The 12,308-nt window shown below is 38.8% G+C and overlaps 1 long non-coding RNA gene across 1 annotated transcript; it reads left to right on the forward strand.

Moving 5' to 3' along the window:
- Positions 1-538: 538 nt before the first annotated feature.
- LOC141375933 (uncharacterized) lies at positions 539-12,067 on the forward strand. Its single transcript, XR_015498558.1, has 3 exons — positions 539-730; positions 8,665-8,777; positions 10,131-12,067. It is a non-coding gene; the product is annotated as an uncharacterized LOC141375933 (long non-coding RNA).
- Positions 12,068-12,308: the final 241 nt, after the last annotated feature.

Below are 12,308 nucleotides of genomic sequence, written 5' to 3' on the forward strand. Positions count from 1 at the left end.
TGCGGAACATTACCGCTGCGCGGTTGTCTTTTTCATCTGCTCGGCTGGAAAAGTGACACTAAAGGTGACAGTTCAATTTGCGCGCAATGGATGGCTGCTATCAGCGCCTTGCCGAGTTGTTGATTTTTATTTTGCCTGCCAGTGCTGTTATGAGTTCACCAGGACCTCCGAACCGCAGTCATCTCATCTGCCTCCGCAGGGATAAATCCATGCTCGTTTATATGGCAATGTCAGCCCCGTGTTTATCAGGGAAATTATCCCACATTTCCCTTCATCCCCATAAAGGGATTGGTGATCTATATCTTCAATTTTGCTGTTCTTGCAGCTAGCAGGATTGATATCTCTCTTGGTAAATGATTTTTTTTTTTGCCGCCTTCCTCTCTTGTCACCTTCATTAGCTGCCAGTGTCTTAATAATGTCGCCACTGGCTTCGGTTCACAGTGTAAGGACTCTCCTTGCCCTTGGGTCACCTCCCGACTCTAATGAGCTGTTTGCCCAGTCCACTGATTAATTAATATGGTTAGCCGGTTCTGCGGCTACAGATGGCAAACCTTTGTATCAAGATACAAGGCGATTAGAATGTACCTGCCGTACAGAGGCTACATTACAAAACGAGCAGTCGCTGGCGCAAAGAAACACACACAAATAACATGAAAACTGCGCTGGAGAAAATGTAAGGGTGATTGCCTGCTCGAAAACTCTTCAGGGCCTTGCTATGGTCTTATATCAGGTGGGTTCTTGTGGAGACAGTCTTTGGAGGACTTTACATGACACTTTCTTTAGCTAAAAAGATAAAACTTTTTTATGTATTATGTGCGCTGCAAAAAATGCTTTTCTTACTTAGATTTTGTGTCTTGATTCTAGTCCAAATATCTAAAAATTCCTTAATCAAGAGGAATTTTCTAGACAAGCAAAACATATTGTCTTGTTTTGAGAAATAATATGCCAATATTAAGTGAGTTTTTCCTTAAAACAAGAAAAATAATCTGCCCATGGGCAATTACCCCCGTGCCAAATTTCTTCAATTTCAAGAGTTCACACTGAGCTGATGATTGGTAATAAGCTAGTTTGCCATGCTGTCCCGGGAGAGAGCCCCGAGCTCATGAGAGCCTTGAGCCTGGAGCTCCCTCCCGTTGCAGGGCGAGAGGGAAGTTTAAGCTCGGGTAGATCTCGAGAACCCCCCCCCCCCCCTCCTGCTGCGTAAGGATTGCTAAGATGATGTGTTGCTGACAGAATTGAATTTGGTGCTAATTTGGTTTAGTCAAATTTACTTAAAGGGTCACGAAACACCAAAACACATTTTTTGAGCTGTTGACAGTCGTATATGTGTCCCACACTGCTAAAAACACTATTAGGACACCTATATTTCACTAAAAAGTGTAAATTGGTTGTTTTTGCATTATTTCAAGCAAATTCGTACTTCCTATTTGAAACGAATTTTTGAAGCTGCGTCACGGTCATGACATAATAGCGTTGTATTCCAGCGTGCAGACTGGGCGTCTGTGCCAGAGTGAGTCTTATTACGTCTTACAGTGTGCTGCATTAATGCATGAGTAAGGCTTGGTTCAAACCAATCAGCGCGCTCTATTGTGCAACTTCATTAATATTCATTACTGTCAGAGTGTAGACGGCAGACGCCACGTTGTGTTGGCAAAACAAGCGTGAAGTGTTGCTTTTATAGTTTGCTGCAGTTAAGTTTCTATTTCATTTTCTCTCTGTGAGAGCTCAGACTCACGTGTGGATTAACAGTGTACACGACGCGCGACAACAATAACTGACGTGTCCAAGGAGGATTATTGTTTACCTGAGAGCTGTTCTCATCTGCAAACGCTGAGATCCAGATTCGCTTTAGTCTCCTCTTAATAAAGACGCGGCTCTAGTTGCTGGTGATTGTCCTGTCTCTACAGATTTGGTAAGTGAGCGAACAGTGCTCTTTGTTTATTCAGTTCGTATTTTATTCGTATCAAACAAACTATTGCAACGAGTGTAAACAAGTTAGCACTAACAGTTACAACCAAACTATAACCTCGTGTTGGATTTTGTGACTGGAATAACACACGCAGCTTTCTGACACTACCTGCCGTGTGCATCTAAGTTTCCGGGAAATGCTGATTTTTTTTTCTCTCATTCGCCGTGCGGTATCAAACATTGCATGAAAAATACACGCTTAGAGCAGTTCCTCGAATCAAATATCATGTTTTTCGGGAGGGACATGAATGAATTCCCTGAATGAAAGAGCCAAACTGCAGTTAAAGTCCACCATTTAATAATCTGGCAAATAATTCGACTACAGATGTCCATGTAAACACAGTCACATTGTCCGCTGTGGTTGTGTGTTTTGACTCTGAAATTCAGCGCGCCCAAATAGACACTCCCATACCAAGCCGCTTTTCTTCCTCCGACACTCCCCCCTAAACAGAGCTGGACACGCCCACTTTTCTGACTTTTTCCAAAGTAGAGGTGTGAAAACACCCTGCTGAAACGAGGGGGTTTCATGGCCCTTTAAGTCTCATGTTTTTTGGAGTGTGGGAGGAAACCGGAGGACCCGGGGAAAAACCCACGCAAGCACGGGGAGAACATGAACTCCACACGAAATTGCATTTTTGACATTTTTGCTGTGAGGCCGCAGTACTAGCCACTGGGCCGCCGTGCTGCCCTGTAGAAAAAGAGGAGGAGAAGGGGTGGAAGGGGGGATTCTTCAAGACGAAGATGACTAAAGGTAAGATGTTTGGTTATTTATACTGGGTTAGGAATAGTCTGATTGGTGGTTCGTACATTAGCTTGACTCGGGGCCAGCCAAACAGATAAAGACTCTCTGTGCGGAAACAGTCTCGCGGGGCCTGTTTACGTCTGTGCTGATCTATTCGGCCATTATCGCAGCTTGCACATATATGGTGTCCTCTACCATTCAGAGGGATTTGTGGGTGGATCTCAGGTCGGGTGGGAGCAAATTATGGTGAATTTACACTTTCGTCCTCCATGTTTCTTTTTTTGTTGTTGTGTCAACGTCTCCACACATGCTCTTCCTTCTTTGTCATTAAACCACGGAGCGGTACCACATTGTCTCAAGTCTAATGACATACAAAACGCAATGTAATCTGCCTGTTTACATGATAGTCACATTGTCACATATCTGATTTATATCTGATTTATTTCCACATATGACGAAGGGCTGAAACCGATCTCTGAATATCAGGATGCATGCATTTTTTTCGTGTTTACATGGGCCTAGAACAGATCCGATCTGTGTCACATATGAGCTAAAAATCGGAATTGGGTCACATTTAACTGGTTAAAGTTAGATTCTTTTTCAGCGGCAAAATTAGAGTTTATCACAGACAAGATCTGAGCTGGGCAGTGAATGGGGATGGTGATCACATCTATTGCTTTTAGAAATAACTTGCTCTGCCACAAAAGACTAAGTCTATTCATATCTGTTCAATAAACTGTGACTGTAGTTGTATTTGCCTGATAGAGTTGAAGTCAGAATTATTTCTAAACATAATAGTTTTAATAACTCATTTCTAATAACTGATTTATTTTATCTTTGCCATGATGACAGTAAATAATAAAAAATATATTATTAGATTTTTTTTTAATACACTTCTATACAGCTTTAAGTGACATTTAAAGGCTTAACTAGGGTAATTAGGTTAACTAGGCAGGTTAGGGTAATTAGGCAAGTCATTGTATAAGGATGGTTTGGTAGACTGGTGGACTAAAAAATATAGCTTAAAGTGGCTAATAATTTTGACCTTAAAATGGTTTTTAAAAAATTAAAAACTGCTTTTATTCTAGCCGAAATGAAATAAATAAGACTTTCTCCAGAAGAAAAAAATATTATCAGACATACTGTGAAAATGTTCTTGCTCTGTTAAATATCATTTGGGAAATATTTAAAAAAGAAGAAAAAAAATCAAAGGGGGGCTAATAATTCTGGCTTCAACTGTATATCATGTTTTTTATATTAACAAATGGTTGGGTTTAGTTCTAGGAACTGGTTCACGTGCTCATACATGTGTTTATTGTATATAACTTAAGTAAAATAGTTTTGACTGTTTACTTTAGAACGGAGATGCCCAAACTAGAGCCCGCAGGCCAAAGTTGGCCCTTGGTAACCTTTGATTTGGCTCACTATTGGCTCACTATCCCATCTTATGTCCATTTATTAAAATTGTGATTTAACTAAACATTTTGTTTGTTTTATTGTTAAGCTACAAAAAAGCTAACTGAAATTATATGAAAATGAACATATTTTTCTGTTTTTATGTAAATTCTGTCACTTATGGACTATGCGCAAGACATAAAAAATATTCATTGCAGCACATAATTTTGCATGAGTGGCAGGGCCGGAGTGGGACTCCTTTTCAGCCCTGGAGTTTCAAGCCTCAAACCGGCCCACCTCAGTTCACGACTGACTATACTAATTCCAATTCAGTTTCTAATTACACTATCAGATCTTTTTTTGAGAAAACAGCTGCTTTAGAACTTCAAATGTTCAACAACCCTAACAGTATTATATGTCTTACCAATAAAAACAAAAAAAAAACAACAAAAAAACATACTCAGACAAGGATCAAACCCAGGTCAGCAGCGTCAGCATCATAATCTAACATGCTAACCACTGGACCACAACAGTTGAATATTGAGAAGTGACTCATCTGACTTATATCATCCTTAACCTGCAGGCTGGTCATATATAAAAAGAGCAGAGCTGCAGTAAATGAATGAATAAGAAGACTGTGGTCAAGTAAATAAATAAATAAATGTAAAAAGTGTGACTGCTGAGAGCGACAGATTCTGGAGCTAGGGACACCAGCCCTCGCGGCCAAAAAACGGACCGGCCCACCGGTAATTCTCCCGGTCCTCCCGATTAGCCAATCCGGGCCTGATGAGTGGTGAATTGAAATCGTACATTGTAATTATAGAATTAGCGGCAGTGGATAATGTAAATACAAATGTGAAATATTTTAAATGAACATTTTTAAGTTGAACATTTGACCTAAGAGTGTTAACAACAGTGAACCGCCAACTGTACAACAAACTATCGTTTTCATAACGTTCATTTGTGTGTGTGTGTACCTTGGTGACACGCGCGGGACTGAGTCAGGGGAAACACAGTGATGTCAGCTTGTTTCCTCCAAAAACAGCTTCTGCAGACACAGTGTGAGGTTCTGAATGTTTATAATATTTTTGCGACAGATGGATGCGAGTCGCTTCCTGTATGTCCGAAACCCAAAAGCTTCAGTAAAAGCAGAATGACCACGATGTGCGGACGCCTTTCCATTTCGGCGCTTGCTTTCATGATCGTCACCTAGCAACCACCCTAAACAAGACAGTCGCTCGAAGACGCAAGCGTACCGGGGTTCAGAAGGAAAAAAGACTGTGTGAACACAAACCAAGGGGGTACTATCGAAATTGGGTACGGTCCAGGCAATTGAACCAAGTGTGAAAACACCCTGAGTGTTAATAATGTTTACTCTTTCAGAAGAACACCGGTGAACAGTGTTGAAAAATTGACCCAAGAGTGTTAAAATATAAAACTGACTGGTGTTCAGATAATCCTTTGTGGTGTTTGCTAATTAACACTCTCTGAGTGTTGATGATGTTAACTCTTTCAACAGTGTTATTTTAACACTTTTATAGTGGTTCCCATATAAACTCTGAGGGAGTGTTAATTTTAACTCTAAGGTAGTTAAATCTACCATCTAAAATTTGCAGGGTATTTACCAAGTTTGGGTTTAAATAACCCATTTTTTGTGTATTTAAAAAATATATGCATTTTTATTTTATTTTTTACATGAAATAAATCAACAATTTTTAACAAAAATAGTAAGTAAAAACTTAATTTTAAATTGATAATAATCATGATGATTTTTGATAGCCTATTCAGTGTGATTTCTAAAGGATCATGTGACAATGAAACCGATAAATGACAGCTCAATATTCAGCTTTGCGTCACAGGAATTAAATGCTAAATTATAATAAAATAAAAACTTTCACAATATTATTTCACAATAATTTAGTTCCTAATTACTGATTGCAGTGGCGCAGTAGGTAGTGCTGTCGTCTCACAGCAAGAAGGTCACTGGGTCTTTGGTTTGAGCCTCGGCTCAGTTGGTGTTTCTGTGTGGAGTTTGCATGTTCTCCCTGTGTTCGCGTAGGTTTGCTCCAGTTTCACAGTCCAAAGACATGCGGTACAGGTGAATTGGGTAGGCTAAATTGTCCGTAGTGTATGAGTGTGTGTGTGTGTAAATGTGTGTGGATGTTTCCCAGAGATAGGTTGCTGGATAAGTTGGTGGTTCATTCTGTTGTGGCGACCCCGAATTAACAAAGGGACTAAAGAATGAATGAATGAATGAATGAATGAAATAAATGCAGGCAACCTTCCTGAAACATGAAAAATCCCAATTGATCCCAAAGTTTTGAATCATATATACAAAAAGTAGGCCCGGGGCCTGAATGGATTGGGGCCAGTTGGCATTTATGTGTGGAGATTGCATGTTCTCCTTGTGTTCGTGTGGGTTTTCTCTGGGTGCTCTGGTTTCCCCACAGTCCAAAGACATGCAGTACAGGTGAATTACATAAACTAAATTAGCCGTAGTGTGAGTGTGTGTGTGAAAGTGTGAGCATATGGGCGTTTCCGAGACCTGGGTTGTGGCAGGAAGGGTATGCGCTACATAAAAACACATGCTGAAATAGTTGACGGTTCATTCCGCTGTGGCGACCCCTGATAAATAAGGGACTAAGCCAAAGAAAAATGAATGAACAAATCTATCCAAAAAGTACACTTTTTATATAAAGACAGAAATAAGAGGAAGCAGTATGTGCATGATGGCATTGTTAGTTTTTTCATCTAAGATCTCCACATGTGTCTGTACCTTTCATTACTCTCTGTAAACCACAAGACCACCTTTAGTTTGGATGTGAGACCCTTCAACACATACTGCCATTGCCAAGCATGGCTGACCACATGAATGAACCAATAATTGGATTTTTACTAAGACCTCCAAGTAATCTAAATATACATCACTAAGGCCGCACGAAGGCTCAGTGGTTAGCACTGTCACCTCACAGCAAGAAAGTCGCTGGTTCGAGTCCCGGCTGGGCCAGTAGGCTTTTCGTGTGGAGTTTGCATGTTCTCCCTGTGTTCATGTGGGTTTCCTCTGGGTGCTCCGGTTTCCTCCACAGCCTAAAGACATGCGCTGTTGGTGAATTAAATAACTAACTTGGCCATACAGAGTGTGTGTGTGAATGAGTGTGTATGGATGTTTTCCAGTTCTGGGTTGCAGCTCGAAGGGTATCCGCTGTGTAAAACATATGCTGAAATAGTTTGCGGTTCATTCTGCTGTGGTGACCTTTGAAATAGAGACTAATCCAAAGGAAAATGTTCAGATTTATCAAGTGTCTAATGAATGTCTATAGTCTTTTCTATATTAATAAAGCCTGCAGTATAAACAAACACAGGATATTTTTCACAGGTCAAATTAGGTATAATTTTATTTCAATTAACATCAACATATTAAGAGTAACAAAACATAACTTTCAAGAACAGCCACTTTTTTTCCTATAATTGCATTTTATTCTCGCTAAAATCGGAAATTGCTTGAGTTTCTGTGTATATACATTAAAAAAATTATATATTTTTCAAACATAAAATAGTAGTATGCTTGCAAATTGACTCTCTGAGCTTCTCTGGAGACGAAGTTCACAGGATCAATCTCGAAATTGTGTGCTCAAATGAAACTGGTCCGTTTGTTCACACAAAACATTCAGAGCATGTTAATAAATTAATAGTCTGCACATTGCCGTTTAATTAGGTGTACAGGCAGCATCTTCATTCATTTTCTTGTCGGCTTAGTCCCTTTATTAATCCAGGGTCACCACAGCGGAATGAACCACCAACTTATCCAGCACATTTTTACACAGCGGATGCCCTTTCAGATGCAACCCATCTCTGGAAAACATTCATACACTCATTCATACACTACGGACAATTTAGCCTACCCAATTCACCTGTACCGCATGTCTTTGGACTGTGGGGGAAACCGGAGCACCCGGAGGAAACCCACGCAAATGCAGGGAGAACATGCAAACTCCACACAGAAACGGCAACTGAGCCAAGCCGAGGTTCAAACCAGCGACCTTTTTGTTGTGAGGAGACAGCACTACCTACTGCACCACTGCTTCGCCCTACAGGCAGCATCTTTTCTGAGCTAATTATGGCTTTATTTCACAATTCCATCTGCGATATATATTTCTTTGCATTTGGGAAATAATCAACCCAGGCTCATTCTGAAAACGTTCCTATATATACATTTCTGAAGAGCGTCAAATACGTCCTAGGAGGTATATATATATATTTTTAAGTTTTTGTTTTCGCGAATCCACCAGAGGCCGCTGTGTAAGCCTTTTCATATCTCAAATTTCTCTCACGAGTGCCATTCGGCCTGCTGTTCTCGTGTTGACTGCTCGTGATCCGCTGTTGACTGACTGTTTGATTGACTGATTGACCAACCGACCGATCCTGCCACCTACCCACCCTCTTACCTAAACCCAACTGTGTTTTTAAAAGCAATCTAGAAAAGGAAAAGCCCTTGCCGGATTTTTACCAGATTTTACCACATTCTCACTGTATTATTAACTTGTTTATTATATTTTTAGGTTTTTGTTTTTGTTTTTGTCTCACCTGCATCGCGTATGCGTCTCAAGTCCACCGACGTAGGCTGTGAGCCACCGGACAAACTGTTAACAGCGGAAAAGCCATCCATACGAAGGTAAGCGCTCAGCTGCCATAGCGTGAAAAGAAACGGCGTCATACCGCCCCATAGCGTTCGCTTTAAAGACGAAATGCAGACATGCATTCCTCTAGCTACATAACTCGCGATCTCCAGAAATGTACAGTGCTCAGCATATATAAGCACAAATCTATCTTTTAAATTCATATTTTTAATAGGAATCTATAATATATTTGTGCATATACATTAGATTAGTCAATGCCAAAGCCAAATCTGGAGTTTATCTAACAAAATAACTTATAATAATCGTCCAAAAGTACACCCAATTTTATATGTTATAGTAAAATATTAAATACAATTTTTAGAAAGAGGAGAAATCAAGAGAAGGAAAAAAAATAATTAAAAATTTAGTTGAAAGTTTGTAGGTTGAGTTTTTTGTGCAGTATTTACTTGAATTTAATTGTATTATCTTTTAATTTTTAAATATGTTTGGTGACTAAAATATTATTTTAATAAATATATCTGTTTAATAAATCTGTTTTGTTTAAATGCACCCAAAAACATTGCCTATATTCACTGAGAAATTATTAAAAAATTTTAATTTTTAATATGGGCTGTACTCAATAATGCTGAGCACTATAAATAAGCCTACGTTTCGGCACAATGGGATACAAAACCAAAAATCTAAAACATTAAATACAGCCTTATTTAGAAGAGTCTAAATGCTTCTCTTGAGAATCATACAGATGAAAGTCTCATTATTTCTCAAAATTGCATTAACAATTACAGTGGAAGTCAAATTATGAGCCCTCCTGTCAATCATTTTTTTTCATATCTCCCAAATTATATTTACAGAGCAAGAATTTTTTCACAGTATTTCCTATAATTTTTGTTCTTCTGGAGAAAGTTTTATTTGTTTTATTTTGGCTAGAATGAAACCAGTTTTTAATTTTTTAAAAAACATTTTAAGCTCAATATTATTACCCCCCCCCCCCCCCTTTTTTCTGATTGTCAACATAACAAACCATCGTTATACAATGATTTGCAGAATTAACCAAGTTTAGCCTTTAAATTACACTTAAAGATGAATACTAGTATCTTAAAAAAATATTATGTACTGACATCATGGCAAAGATAAAAGAAATGAGTTATTATAAACAAGTTATTATAACTATTATGTTTAAAAATGTGACATTAAACAGTCATTTTTTTTTCGTGCTGCAAAGTATCTTGCATTCACATAATATTTAAAACTGGATGAACTGAATATTGCGTACTTAAAAGACTTGACATGCGAGCTATTATACAGGTAATATTGTGTGTGTGTTGTGAAATCGTAAGCAGGGCTAATGGAGGAATGCTTTAACACTGGGCTGCTTCCTTTATCAACAGCCGAGAGCCTGTAAAGGCCAAACTCAGCACTCTGCAAACTGCAGCCCCAGCAATCTGCTGTTAATGGGATGGAGAGGAGAAAGAAGGAAAAAAAAAATTAAATTCAGCAGATTTCTGCCAAACATTTTCCTGTCTGAGCCCTGTCAAAACAGCCCGAGCCGGATCCTGATGGGGCAGCATTTAAATCTTTAAGCAGCGCGGAGAAGGAGAGGGTGGCCCAAAAAAGTCATGATTAATGTTTAAAGAGAAAATAATGGAAAAACAATGTCGAGAAAATGCAAAAAAGCACTGTTTTTGAATGTCTTTTATTACAGGGAATGGCTAAATAATATATTGCAGCCATGTGTTTTACAGCAGGTTTTACATTGTGAATATTGAAACCTTAAGTATGCAGAGAGTGACCAAGAACCACGTCTGGACTGCGACTTTAATAGAGTGCGATGGAATATTGAATGCGTGTTTATGTATTATTCTTGTTACACATGACAGCCTCGCTGAGTCTCTTTTGTATTTGTCTATATGTCCATATTGCATGAATATTAACACTGCCATGTCTGCTATTTGTAACTCGCGTCATAGTGAACACATCCTTTTGACATGCACAGTTCCACTCCTTGAAGTGTACCAGCTTGACATTGGCCTGATCTTGACCTCCGTGCAAACTGGTATCTCTTCTTTTTTTTTACTCTAGTTAAACATAAGTGTGTTTCTGAGCATAAGACGTTACGTGAGGCAACAAGGAACATCCGCCTGAGGGACAATGCTCAACGCACTGTAACTTTTCTGTGTATTTTAGTAGGGGAAAATGATAAGGTCACTTAGGAATCTGGATTTTATTGGGCCTTGTGGCATCACAGTTCGTGGCATTGACAGAATCCTCATCCCTGACTGCACCTTAGTTAAATTTTAACATAATCTTGGAAGTTTATGAAGCAAAAGGCATGTCATTTATACACTCAATGGCCACTTTATTAGGTACACATTACTAGTACCGGGTTGGACCCACTTTTGCCTTCAGAACCGCCTTAATCCTTTGTGGCATAGATTCCACAAGGTACTGGAAATAATCATCAGATTCATAGATCCATATTGACATGATAGCATCACGTAGTCGGCTTTGATTTGTCGGCTGCACATCCATGATGCAAATTTCCCGTTCCACCACATCCCAAAGGTGCTCTATTGCAGTGGTTCTCTAGGTGGGGGTCGGGACCCCTCGAGGGGTCACGGGACAATGAAGGGGGGTCGCCTGGTAATTTTCAAAAATCTATTTATTTTTATTAAACCATAAGAATGACCATATTTTATCCATAACCTACTGAAGAAAAAAAAAAAGTCGTTTTTAGTTACTTTATACTATACATTTACTATAGTAGCTATAGTTACTAGTTCAATTGGATTGCGACCCCTGGGGTAATTACATTATATTAAAGACACAGCAATAAGATGCAGCAGATTGATTTTATAATACCAGGTTAAACTTTCTGGCACTTTTACAGCACTGAGATACATTAAAGAGATTTAACGAAGAATAGACTCGAGTCTATTGGTGTGTGTATGTGTGTGTGTGTGCTATTGCATGCAAGGTTTCTGTATTTATAACCACCTATATATTGGGGGTCGCTAGTCACTGACATTGTCATTTTGGGGGTCACGAGCTGAAAAGTTTGGGAACCCCTGCTCTATTAGATTGAGATCTGGTGACTGTGGAGGCCATTTGAGTACAGTGAACTCACAGTGTTTATTTAACTGATCATTTAAACAAGTCTGACATGTAGCACGCATTAAATGAAAAATTCCTTACTGTTTACTCTCCCTCAAGTGGTTACAAGCCATTGTGAGTTTCTTTTGTTGAACACAAAGAAGATATTTTGAAGATATCTTGAAACTGTTAGCCATTATCCATAGGAAAAATAAATATGGAAGTCAATGGTTACAACATTTGTTTCAAAGTGTCATCTTTGCGGTCAAAAGAACAAAGAAATAAAACAGGTTTGAGACACATGAAAGGTGAGTAAATGAGAGAGAATTTTCAGTTTTTGGGTGAACTATCCATTTAAGTGATTAAAAACTCTAAATGCAACTGCATGCATCATAATTTAATATGAGAACACTATTATTTTTAAATGTAGCCTTGTATAACACATAATAAGCTAAGCGTTTGGATACATTTCATTC

Source organism: Danio rerio, chromosome 8 (assembly GCF_052040795.2).
Source record: "Danio rerio strain M-AB ecotype USA chromosome 8, GRCz13ab, whole genome shotgun sequence".
Lineage (NCBI taxonomy): Eukaryota > Metazoa > Chordata > Actinopteri > Cypriniformes > Danionidae > Danio > Danio rerio.